The 10,780-nt window shown below is 36.7% G+C and overlaps 1 non-coding gene across 1 annotated transcript; it reads right to left on the bottom strand.

Annotated features, from left to right (window-relative positions):
- Window positions 1–216: 216 nt before the first annotated feature.
- Window positions 217–353, bottom strand: LOC136332856 (small nucleolar RNA SNORA13). Its single transcript, XR_010730984.1, has one exon. It is a non-coding gene; the product is annotated as a small nucleolar RNA SNORA13 (small nucleolar RNA).
- Between the last annotated feature and the right edge of the window lie 10,427 nt (window positions 354–10,780).

Genomic DNA, 10,780 nt, shown 5'->3' with positions numbered 1-10,780 from the left:
AGCCAGTGGTTTGTCAATTTTATTCCTCTTTAAAAAAACCCAGATCTTTCTTGTTTCTTGATATAAGCCTGTAATGATATAAACTTCCCTCTTATTACTGTTTTTCCTGCATCTGAAATTTTGATATGTTGTGTTGTCATTTTTTTTGTCTATGTATATATATGTTTCTATCTCTGCTTTCATTGCCTCTTTGAACCAGTCATTTTTTATTTATTTATTTTTAACTGTCACGCATCTCCTACACCAAAGACATCAAACTCAAGGGCAGGAAAAGTTTTGCAAAGCATTTAGTTTATGTCTTTTTTGACACCACATTCACTAGTTTCCAAAAGTGAATGGGCAACACAAAGGCGACCCCAGTCAATTTTTAGAAGTATGTTTTAAATTTCCACATTTTAATAGTTTTCTTTACTTTCTATTTACAGTTGAATTCTAATTTCAAAGTCTTATGATTGGAAAATATGCTTTGTATAATGTCAATCTTCCTGAATTTTTTTATGTTAATTTTGTGGCCCAATCATATATATATGGTCTATCCTTGAGAATGTTCCATGCACACTAGAGAAGAATGTATAATCTGATGTTTTAGGATTAAATGTCCTATCAAAATATTTATGTCCATTTAGTCTGGAGTGTCATTTAAGTCTTATATTTCTTTATTGTCATTCTGTTTCAATGATATATCTAAAACCATCAATGATGTGTTGAAATCTCCAAGTATGATTGTGTTTTTGTCTGCCTCTGTTTTTAGATCAGTTAGTAGATGTCTTATCTATTTTACTGCTCCCTGGTTCAGGGAAGATATATTAAGAAGTGGTATGTCTTCTTGATACAATGTCCCCTTTATTATTATGAAATGTCTATCTTTGTCTCTGGTTACCTTTGTTGTCTTAAAGTGCTCCCTGGTTCAGGGAAGATATATTAAGATGTGGTATGTCTTCTTGATACAATGTCCCCTTTATTATTATGAAATGTCCATCTCTGTCTCTGGTTACCTTTGTTGTCTTAAAGTAAGCATTGTCAGATAAGAGTATGATTACATCTGCTTTTCTTTGGAAGTTATTTGCTTAGAGAATCATTTTCCAACCTTTCACATTGAATATACATATATTTGTTCTTGCAGCTTAGATGTGTCTCTTAAAGGCAGCATATGGTTGGGTTTGGCTTTTTGATCCAATCTGCTACCCTGTGCCTCTTTATTGGTAAGTTCAGTCTATTTACATTTAGGGTAATTATTAACACTTGAGGATTTTCTATAGCCATTTTATGTTTTGTTTTCTGGTAGCTTTATGTCTTATTTGGTTATTCTCTTTTTTTGTTTCTGTCAGTTGTTTTTGTTTGCTTGTATTCCATACTTTCTTCTTTTTTTAAGCTGTGTGTTTCAGTAGTGGAGTTTTTTGTTGTTGTTGTTGTTGTTGTTGTTGATGGTTACCATTAGGTTAAGAAACAAATGTTCACATATACAAGAATCCTTTGTCATATGAGTGCTTCTACACTCCATCCTCCTTTGCTACTGCATGTCTTTATCCTCTCCTCTTTTGTGTTGTTGTTGTCAAAGTTTATCTTGATTTTATTGTGACCTTGTTGGAGCTTTTTCTTGTAGTTTTTGTTTTGTTCTTTGTGTCTGGCCAAATAACACCCTTGTGTATTTCCTGCATTGAGTGTTTTCTGGGATAAATGTCCTCAGCTGCTGTATGTCTGTAAAAGTTTTTATTTCTCTTTCATGTTTATAGGATAACTTTGATTCAAATAGTATTCTTTGATGGTCATTCCTCTCTTTTCATATTTTGAATGTTGTGTTCTCTCTTTACTGGCTTGGAAAGTTTCTGCTGAGATCTGACAATAACCTAATGGGCTTTCCTTTATACTATGTTTTTCTTTTCACTCACTGTCTTGAGGATTCTTTCTTTGTCATTGATTTTTGGCAATTTTACTACAATATACCTTGGAGTAGGTCTGTTTGCCTTGCAGTAACTTGGAGTTCTTGGATTTTGCTTCTTGGACTCAAGGCTCTAACTCTTTCTATGGAAGTTTGGGAAATTCTCATCAATTATTCATTTGAATAAATTTCCATTCTCTTCTTCCTCTTTTCTTTTGTTGATATATCAATTATCTTATTTGCTCTTTCTCTTGGAGTCAGACAATCCTTTTAGAACTTTCTCAGTTTTTTTTTTTAATTTTGTGAGTCTCTCTCCTCTTCTTTCAGTAGTATCTCTAGTTACCTGTCCTGGATAGCACTCATTCTTCTCTCTGGCTAGTTCTATTAGCTGTACTTACTACCTAAGTCTTTAATTCACATACTGAGTTTTCATCTCTGTTTTTAAAGTTTCAGTCTCCTTGGTGTGGTTTTTGTTTTGTTGATTAATTTATTTTCTGAGCTAAAAGTTGCCTATTGGTGTCTTCTTGCTTCTTGTTGAGTATTTTCAGAACTTCAATTTTGAGTTCTCTATCATTTAACTCCAAAGCTTCCATGTGATTGAGATGATTTTCTGGATATTTTTTATTTTCTTTCTAAAAAATGTTTCTGTCTTCTGCAGCCATGGTATTCAATTTCTTCTTAATTGCTTTTGAGTGTGGTATTGTTAAAAACTCTAACAAAAAAAGCAACTAAAATTTTTGAAAAATATATACAATAATAAATATAAAAATTTTTAAAAGTGAAATTTAACAATAACAAGAAAAATAAAAGAATAAGAAGAAAAAAATTAAAGTCATAGGAAAATAAAAGAAAAATAAGTTTTGGTTTTAGAAAGTTTCTTCCTGTAGGTTTTGCTGTATTACAATTTTTAGCCATGTGAAGTTTCTGGGCTGTCCTCAACTAAGATGTTGCTGTCACAATAATGTAGGTAGAGCCACAGTCACATTGGTGGGTAAGGCATGTTGTGAGAGTTTTAAGGGTTCAGCCTCATGGCTTTGGCTTTACTACTTCAGCTTTCTGGCTTTTTTTTGTATTTTTCTGAAGTGAGAAGTGGAAAGACAGACAGACAGACTTCCACATGCACCCAACTGGGATCCACCTGGTATGCCCACTAGGGAATGATGCTCTGCCCACCTGGGGCTTTGCTCCATTGCAACTGGAGCCATTCTAGTACCTGAGGCAGAGGCCATGGATCCATCCTCAGCACCCAGGCTAACTTTGCTCTAGTGGAGCCTTGGCTGTGGGAGAAGAAGAAGAAAGAGACAGAGGATGACGTCAGAGTAATGGCGGGGTAGGAAGCGATACCGATAAATCTCCCCCAAAACTAAACAAGATCTTCAACTAGAAACAGAAAAACCTATACTCGGAGCTTCCAGATGCTTCGCAATACACCCAAAGGTATGATTGAGTGAAAAATTGGCTAAATATATAACCAAACCCCAAAGGAAATAGGGAGTAAGAAATGCTCCACCTTCCTCACTAACCTAAACAGGGCGGCTTTCTCTGGTAACTGTGAATATAGAAACTGAGGCGGGCAAAGGGGGTGAATAGATCCAGGCCGCCGCGGCACAAATGGCCGAACCAGGCTGTGGCTCACAGATCCAAGCCGAGGAAAATCTGATCCTGTGGCAACCCGGGCAATACAAGCTAACACTCGCGCCAAACCCAAACAAAGAAAGACAAGCGGAGCGGCCATTTTACCCGGTCTCCTGGTCGGTGCGCAGTTAGTGGGCGAGAATTTCTTCCTAGGCCCCGAGAGTGGGTGCCCTTGCTGCCCCATGGAGAGGCAGGGTCAGAGGCCTTTCTGTGGGCCGAGGGCAGAGTCTCTGGGCAGCCCCAGCGCCCTGGGAAAGTCACGCACGGGAGGGAGTGAGAACTAATTCCAATGGTGGAGATTTTCCTAGCTGGAGGGTGTTTCACTCAGAGGGAAACGCGGCCAGCCTCATATCCTGGTTTGCGCACGCAGATAAGGAGTGAGCAATTCCTCCGAGTGCCTCAGCAGTGCGCACCCGTGTTATCGCACAGAGGGGCAGAGTCAGGGGCCTTTGTGTGGGCCAAAGCAGAATCTCGGGCCGCCCCAGCGCCTTGCAAAAGCTGCGCACGGGGACGGAGCAAGACTCAATTCCAACGCTAAAACTTTTCCCTGCGGTTGGGGGTTTCACTAAGAGCGTGAGACTGCTGGCTGGATATCCTGGTCGCAGACAGTGAGTGAGAGTTTCCTCCAAGCGCCCCGGAAGTGGGCACCCACTTGTGTTACCGGACAGAGTGGCAGAGCCAGAGGTCTTTGAGTGGGCGGAAAGCCCGCCTGATTATGCTAGCAGCTCTGACTGACTGAGCCTTACACAGAGCCCTGTGCTGAGTGGAAATAGAGTGGGGAGTTGCCAGCTCTTTGAGCCTCTTACTATCCAGGCAGAGGCAGCAGCAATCCCATAGCTGGATTATCAGGCTACTAATTGAGGAAGGAAAGACTAGGAGAAAGGCTCCAGGAACACGGACTCTCTCACTGTCGGAGCCTATAAATGCTAATGAGCTTCGACTGCCAACGAGACTAAAGCACAATACATGACATTGCCATAGAGACTTATCAACTGAAAACCTCTACCTGAGCGTGGCAAAGGGGCAGAACCCAGGGTACAGAGTCACCGACCAGGAAAAGGGAGGGAAAAGAAAAAGCAAGAAGATAACCTCTCAAAATCAAGAATAATCTGCAGACTTTATAACCTATCCCATTTTATTATATTTGTTCATTTGTTTCTCTTATCTTCATTCTCGATACTTCTTTTTCCTCCTCCAATTTGGCCGATTAACTCTCTACCGGTCTTACTCTCTCCTCTCCTTGAACTACACTACCCATAAGTGTTACATCTCCCATTATCTTTTCTCTTCTCTTCCTTTCTCTCTATGAGGGTTGCACTCCAAAACCCTTAACTCTCTCTCTCTCTCTCCTTTTTTTTTTCTTCTTTTAGTGGTTCCCTCTTTTTTTCTCTCTCTCTCTTTCTTTTCTCCCTCTCTCTTTCTTTTCTCCCTCTATATTAGTTTCTTCCTTTCTCCTTTACATCTCCTCTCATTCAAACCTCAATAACAAACAAATTATCTTATCTGGGACTCAAACCTATGTTTGTGGCATTTTGGGGGTTTTTTACTTCACCTTTTTAACTCACTAGCAGTGCTCCCATCCCTGGCTCTCCATATTATCTAGTTCTTGTTCCACTAAAGACAATAGTAATTTTTTAATTTGTCCCCTCATTTTTCCGTTTTCCTCTTATTCCTCTCATCATAACTCTTAGACAACCAACACCTAAAAGGAAATCATTTTATTCTTGACCCAAATTTTTTTCTTATTTGCTTTTTGTGGGTCCATACGCTCTTTTTTTTTCTTTTTTCTTTTTTCTTTTTTTTTCTTTTTTTGCCCCTTTATTACTTTTATCCAATTCAGGCCCTCCATCACAGGCATTGTTTGTTATAATTCACAGTCCACCACAAGATTTTCTCAAGAAAGAGGGGAGAGGAGAGGAGAGGAAAAAAAGGAGGGGGGGAATAATTTCCTTTTTTTTAATTTTTATTTTATTTTATTTTTCTTTATTTCATTATTAATTATTTTAAAAAAAACAACTCTTTTCGATTTTTTATTATTTTTATTTTTTTATTTTAACTTTTTATTCTTTATTAAATCTCATTAATACTATCAACAAAACCACCCTCAGATGCCATTAAGGAAGAGAAAATCAAATATCATGGATACAAAAGAAAGAGAGGTAACACAGCTAGATGAGGAAAAATCTATGGAGAAAAAATTTAATATATTGGAAACCTTGGAGCTAAATGACAGAGAATTCAAGATAGAAATCCTAAAAATCCTCCGAGATATACAAGAAAACACAGAAAGGCAATTTAGGGAGCTCAGAAAACAACTCAATGAACACAAAGAATATATGTCCAAGGAAATTGAAACTATAAAAACAAATCAAACAGAGATGAAAAACTCAATTCACGAGCTGAAAAACGAAGTAACAAGCTTAGCTAATAGAACAGGTCAGATAGAAGAGAGGATTAGTGAAATAGAAGACAAGCAACTTGAGGCACAACAGAGAGAAGAAGAAAGAGACTCAAAAATTAAAAAAAATGAGATAGCCCTACAAGAATTATCTGACTCCATCAAAAAGAATAACATAAGAATAATAGGTAAATCAGAGGGAGAAGAGAGAGAAAATGGAATGGAGAACATACTCAAACAAATAATAGATGAGAACTTCCCAAGCCTGTGGAAAGAACTAAAGCCTCAAGTTCAAGAAGCAAACAGAACTCCAAGTTTTCTTAACCCCAACAAACCTACTCCAAGGCATATCATAATGAAATTGACACAAACCAACAGCAAAGAAAAAATTCTCAAGGCAGCCAGGGAAAAGAAGAATACAACATATAAAGGAAGGCCCATTAGATTATCATCAGATTTCTCAGCAGAAACTCTACAAGCTAGAAGAGAGTGGACCCCAATATTTAAAGTCCTGAAAGAGAGGAACTTTCAGCCACGAATACTATACCCATCAAAGCTATCCTTCAAATACGAAGGAGAAATAAAAACATTCACAGATACAGAAAAGATGAGGGAATTTATCATCAGAAAACCCCCACTCCAGGAATTACTAAAGGGGGTTCTCCAATCAGATACAAAGAACAAAAAAAAAACAGAGCCACAAGTAAAAGCTCCAAGAAGAACACAATAAAACCAAATTTAAACTGTGACAACAACAAAAAGAAAGAGGGGGAGAAGATGGAGATTAACAGTAGCAAAGGACGATGGAGTGCAAAAGTACTCACAAAATAGTTCGCTACAATGAACAGGGTAGGGACCCTTTTCATTACTCAAAGGTAACCACCATTGAAAAAACCACCACAGAAGCACATGAGATAAAAAAGATAGCAACAGAGGAAAGATGTATGGAATAGAACCAAATAGAAACAAAAGATAGAAAACGAAAGAGAAGGATCAAACAAGACACAAAACTAACAGAAAGCAAGATATAAAATGGCAATAGGGAACTCACAAGTATCAATAATTACACTAAATGTAAACGGATTAAACTCACCAATAAAAAGGCACAGAGTAGCAGAATGGATTAAAAAAGAAAATCCAACTGTATGCTACCTACAGGAAACTCATCTAAGTAACAAGGATAAAAACAAATTCAAAGTGAAAGGCTGGAAAACAATACTCCAAGCAAATAACATCCAAAAAAAAGCAGGTGTAGCAATACTCATATCGGATAATGCTGACTACAAGACAGGAAAAGTACTCAGAGACAAAAATGGCCATTTCATAATGGCAAAGGGGACACTGAATCAAGAAGACATAACAATTCTTAATATATATGCACCAAACCAAGGAGCACCAAAATATATAAGACAGCTACTTATTGATCTTAAAACAAAAACTGACAAAAATACAATCATACTTGGAGACCTCAATACACCGCTGACGGCTCTAGATCAGTCATCCAAACAGAGAATCAACAAAGACATATTGGCCTTAAACAAAACACTAGAGCACCTGGATATGATACACATCTACAGGACATTTCATCCCAAAGTGACTGAGTATACATTTTTCTCCAGTGTACATGGATCATTCTCAAGAATTGACCATATGTTGGGCCACAAAAACAACATCAGCAAATTCAAAAAAATTGAAGTTGTACCAAGCATATTTTCTGATCATAAAGCCTTGAAACTAGAATTCAACTGCAAAAAAGAGGAAAAAAATCCCACAAAAATGTGGAAACTAAACAACATACTTTTAAAAAATGAATGGGTCAAAGAAGAAATAAGTGCAGAGATCAAAAGATATATACAGACTAATGAAAATGACAATACGACATATCAGAATCTATGGGATGCAGCAAAAGCAGTGATAAGAGGGAAGTTCATATCGCTTCAGGCATATATGAACAAACAAGAGAGAGCCCAAGTGAACCACTTAACTTCCCACCTTAAGGAACTAGAAAAAGAAGAACAAAGACAACCCAAAACCAGCCGAAGAAAGGAGATAATAAAAATCAGAGCAGAAATAAATGAATTAGAGAACAGAAAAACTATAGAAAAAATTAATAGAACAAGGAGCTGGTTCTTTGAAAAGATCAACAAAATTGACAAAACCTTGGCAAGACTTACCAAGGAAAAAAGAGAAAGAACTCATATAAACAAAATCCAAAATGAAAGAGGAGAAATCACCATGGACACCGTAGATATACAAAAAATTATTGTAGAATACTATGAAAAACTTTATGCCACTAAATTCAACAACCTAGAAGAAATGGATAAATTCCTAGAACAATACAACCTTCCTAGACTGAGTCAAGAAGAAGCAGAAAGCCTAAACAGACCTATCAGTAGAGAAGAAATAGAAAAAACCATTAAAAACCTCTCCAAAAATAAAAGTCCAGGCCCTGACGGCTATACCAGCGAATTTTATCAAACATTCAAAGAAGACTTGGTTCCCATTCTACTCAAAGTCTTCCAAAAAATTGAAGAAGAAGCAATACTTCCAAACACATTTTATGAGGCCAACATAACCCTCATACCAAAACCAGGCAAGGATGGCACAAAAAAAGAAAACTACAGACCAATATCTCTAATGAATACAGATGCTAAAATACTAAACAAAATACTAGCAAATCGAATACAACAACATATTAAAAAAATAATACATCATGATCAAGTGGGATTCATCCCAGAATCTCAAGGATGGTTCAACATACGTAAAACGGTTCATGTAATACACCATATCAACAAAACAAAGAACAAAAACCACATGATCTTATTAATAGACGCAGAAAAGGCTTTCGATAAAATACAACACAATTTTATGTTTAAGACTCTCAACAAAATGGGTATAGAAGGAAAATATCTCAACATGATAAAGGCCATATATGATAAACCATCAGCTAACATCATATTAAATGGCACTAAACTGAAGGCTTTCCCCCTTAAATCAGGAACAAGACAGGGTTGTCCACTCTCTCCACTCTTATTTAATGTGGTACTAGAGGTTCTAGCCAGAGCAATCAGACAAGACAAAGAAATAAAAGGCATCCATATCGGAAAAGAAGAAGTAAAGGTATCACTTTTTGCAGATGATATGATCCTATACATCGAAAACCCCAAAGAATCCACAAAAAGACTACTAGAAACAATAAGCCAATACAGTAAGGTCGCAGGATACAAAATTAACATACAGAAGTCAATAGCCTTTGTATATGCCAACAATGAAACAACTGAGAAGGAACTCAAAAGAATAATCCCCTTCACGATTGCAACAAAAAAATAAAATACTTAGGAATAAACGTAACAAAGAATGTAAAGGACTTATATAATGAAAACTATAAACCATTGTTAAGGGAAATCGAAAAAGATATAATGAGATGGAAGAATATACCTTGTTCTTGGCTAGGAAGAATAAATATAATCAAGATGGCTATATTACCCAAAGCAATATACAAATTTAATGCAATTCCCATCAAACTTCCAATGACATTTTTTAAAGAAATAGAGCAAAAAATCATCAGATTTATATGGAACTATAAAAAACCCCAAATAGCCAAAGCAATCCTAAAGAAAAAGAATGAAGCTGGGGGCATAACAATACCTGACTTCAAACTCTATTATAGGGCCACGACAATCAAAACAGCATGGTATTGGCAGAAAAATAGACACTCAGACCAATGGAACAGAATAGAAAGTCCAGAAATAAAACCACATATATATAGTCAAATAATTTTTGATAAAGGGGCCAACAACACACAATGGAGAAAAGAAAGCCTCTTCAATAAATGGTGCTGGGAAAACTGGAAAGCCACATGCAAAAGAATGAAACTGGACTACAGTCTCTCCCCCTGTACAAAAATTAACTCAAAATGGATCAAAGATCTAAACATAAGACCTGAAACTATTAAGTACATAGAAGAAGACATAGGTACTCAACTCATGGACCTGGGTTTTAAAGAGCATTTTATGAATTTGACTCCAATGGCAAGAGAAGTGAAGGCAAAAATTAATGAATGGGACTACATCAGACTAAGAAGTTTTTTCTCAGCAAGAGAAACTGATAACAAAATAAACAGAAAGCCAACTAAATGGGAAATGATATTTTCAAACAACAGCTCAGATAAGGGCCTAATATCCAAAATATACAAAGAACTCATAAAACTCAACAACAAACAAACAAACAATCCAATAAAAAAATGGGAAGAGGATATGAATAGACACTTCTCCCAGGAAGAAATACAAATGGCCAACAGATATATGAAAAGATGCTCATCTTCTTTAGCTATTAGAGAAATGCAAATCAAAACGGCAATGAGATACCACCTCACACCTGTTCGATTAGCTGTTATTAGCAAGTCAGGTAATAGCAAATGTTGGAGAGGCTGTGGAGAAAAAGGAACCCTCATCCACTGTTGGTGGGAATGTAAAGTAGTACAACCATTATGGAAGAAAGTATGGTGGTTCCTCAAAAAACTGAAAATAGAACTACCTTATGACCCAGCAATCCCTCTACTGGGTATATATCCCCCAAACTCAGAAACATTGATATGTAAAGACACATGCAGCCCCATGTTTATTGCAGCATTGTTCACAGTGGCCAGGACATGGAAACAACCAAAAAGCCCATCAATAGATGACTGGATAAAGAAGATGTGGCACATATACACTATGGAATACTACTCAGCCATAAGAAATGATGACATCGGAACATTTACAGCAAAATGGTGGGATCTTGATAACATGATACGAAGCGAAATAAGTAAATCAGAAAAAAACAGGAACTGTATTATTCCATACGTAGGTGGGACATAATAGTGAAAC

The sequence above is a fragment of the Saccopteryx bilineata genome, chromosome 3 (assembly GCF_036850765.1).
Source record: "Saccopteryx bilineata isolate mSacBil1 chromosome 3, mSacBil1_pri_phased_curated, whole genome shotgun sequence".
Lineage (NCBI taxonomy): Eukaryota > Metazoa > Chordata > Mammalia > Chiroptera > Emballonuridae > Saccopteryx > Saccopteryx bilineata.
The sequence above is the reverse complement of the archived record's forward strand: the minus strand, read 5'-3'. Positions and strand labels throughout refer to the sequence as shown.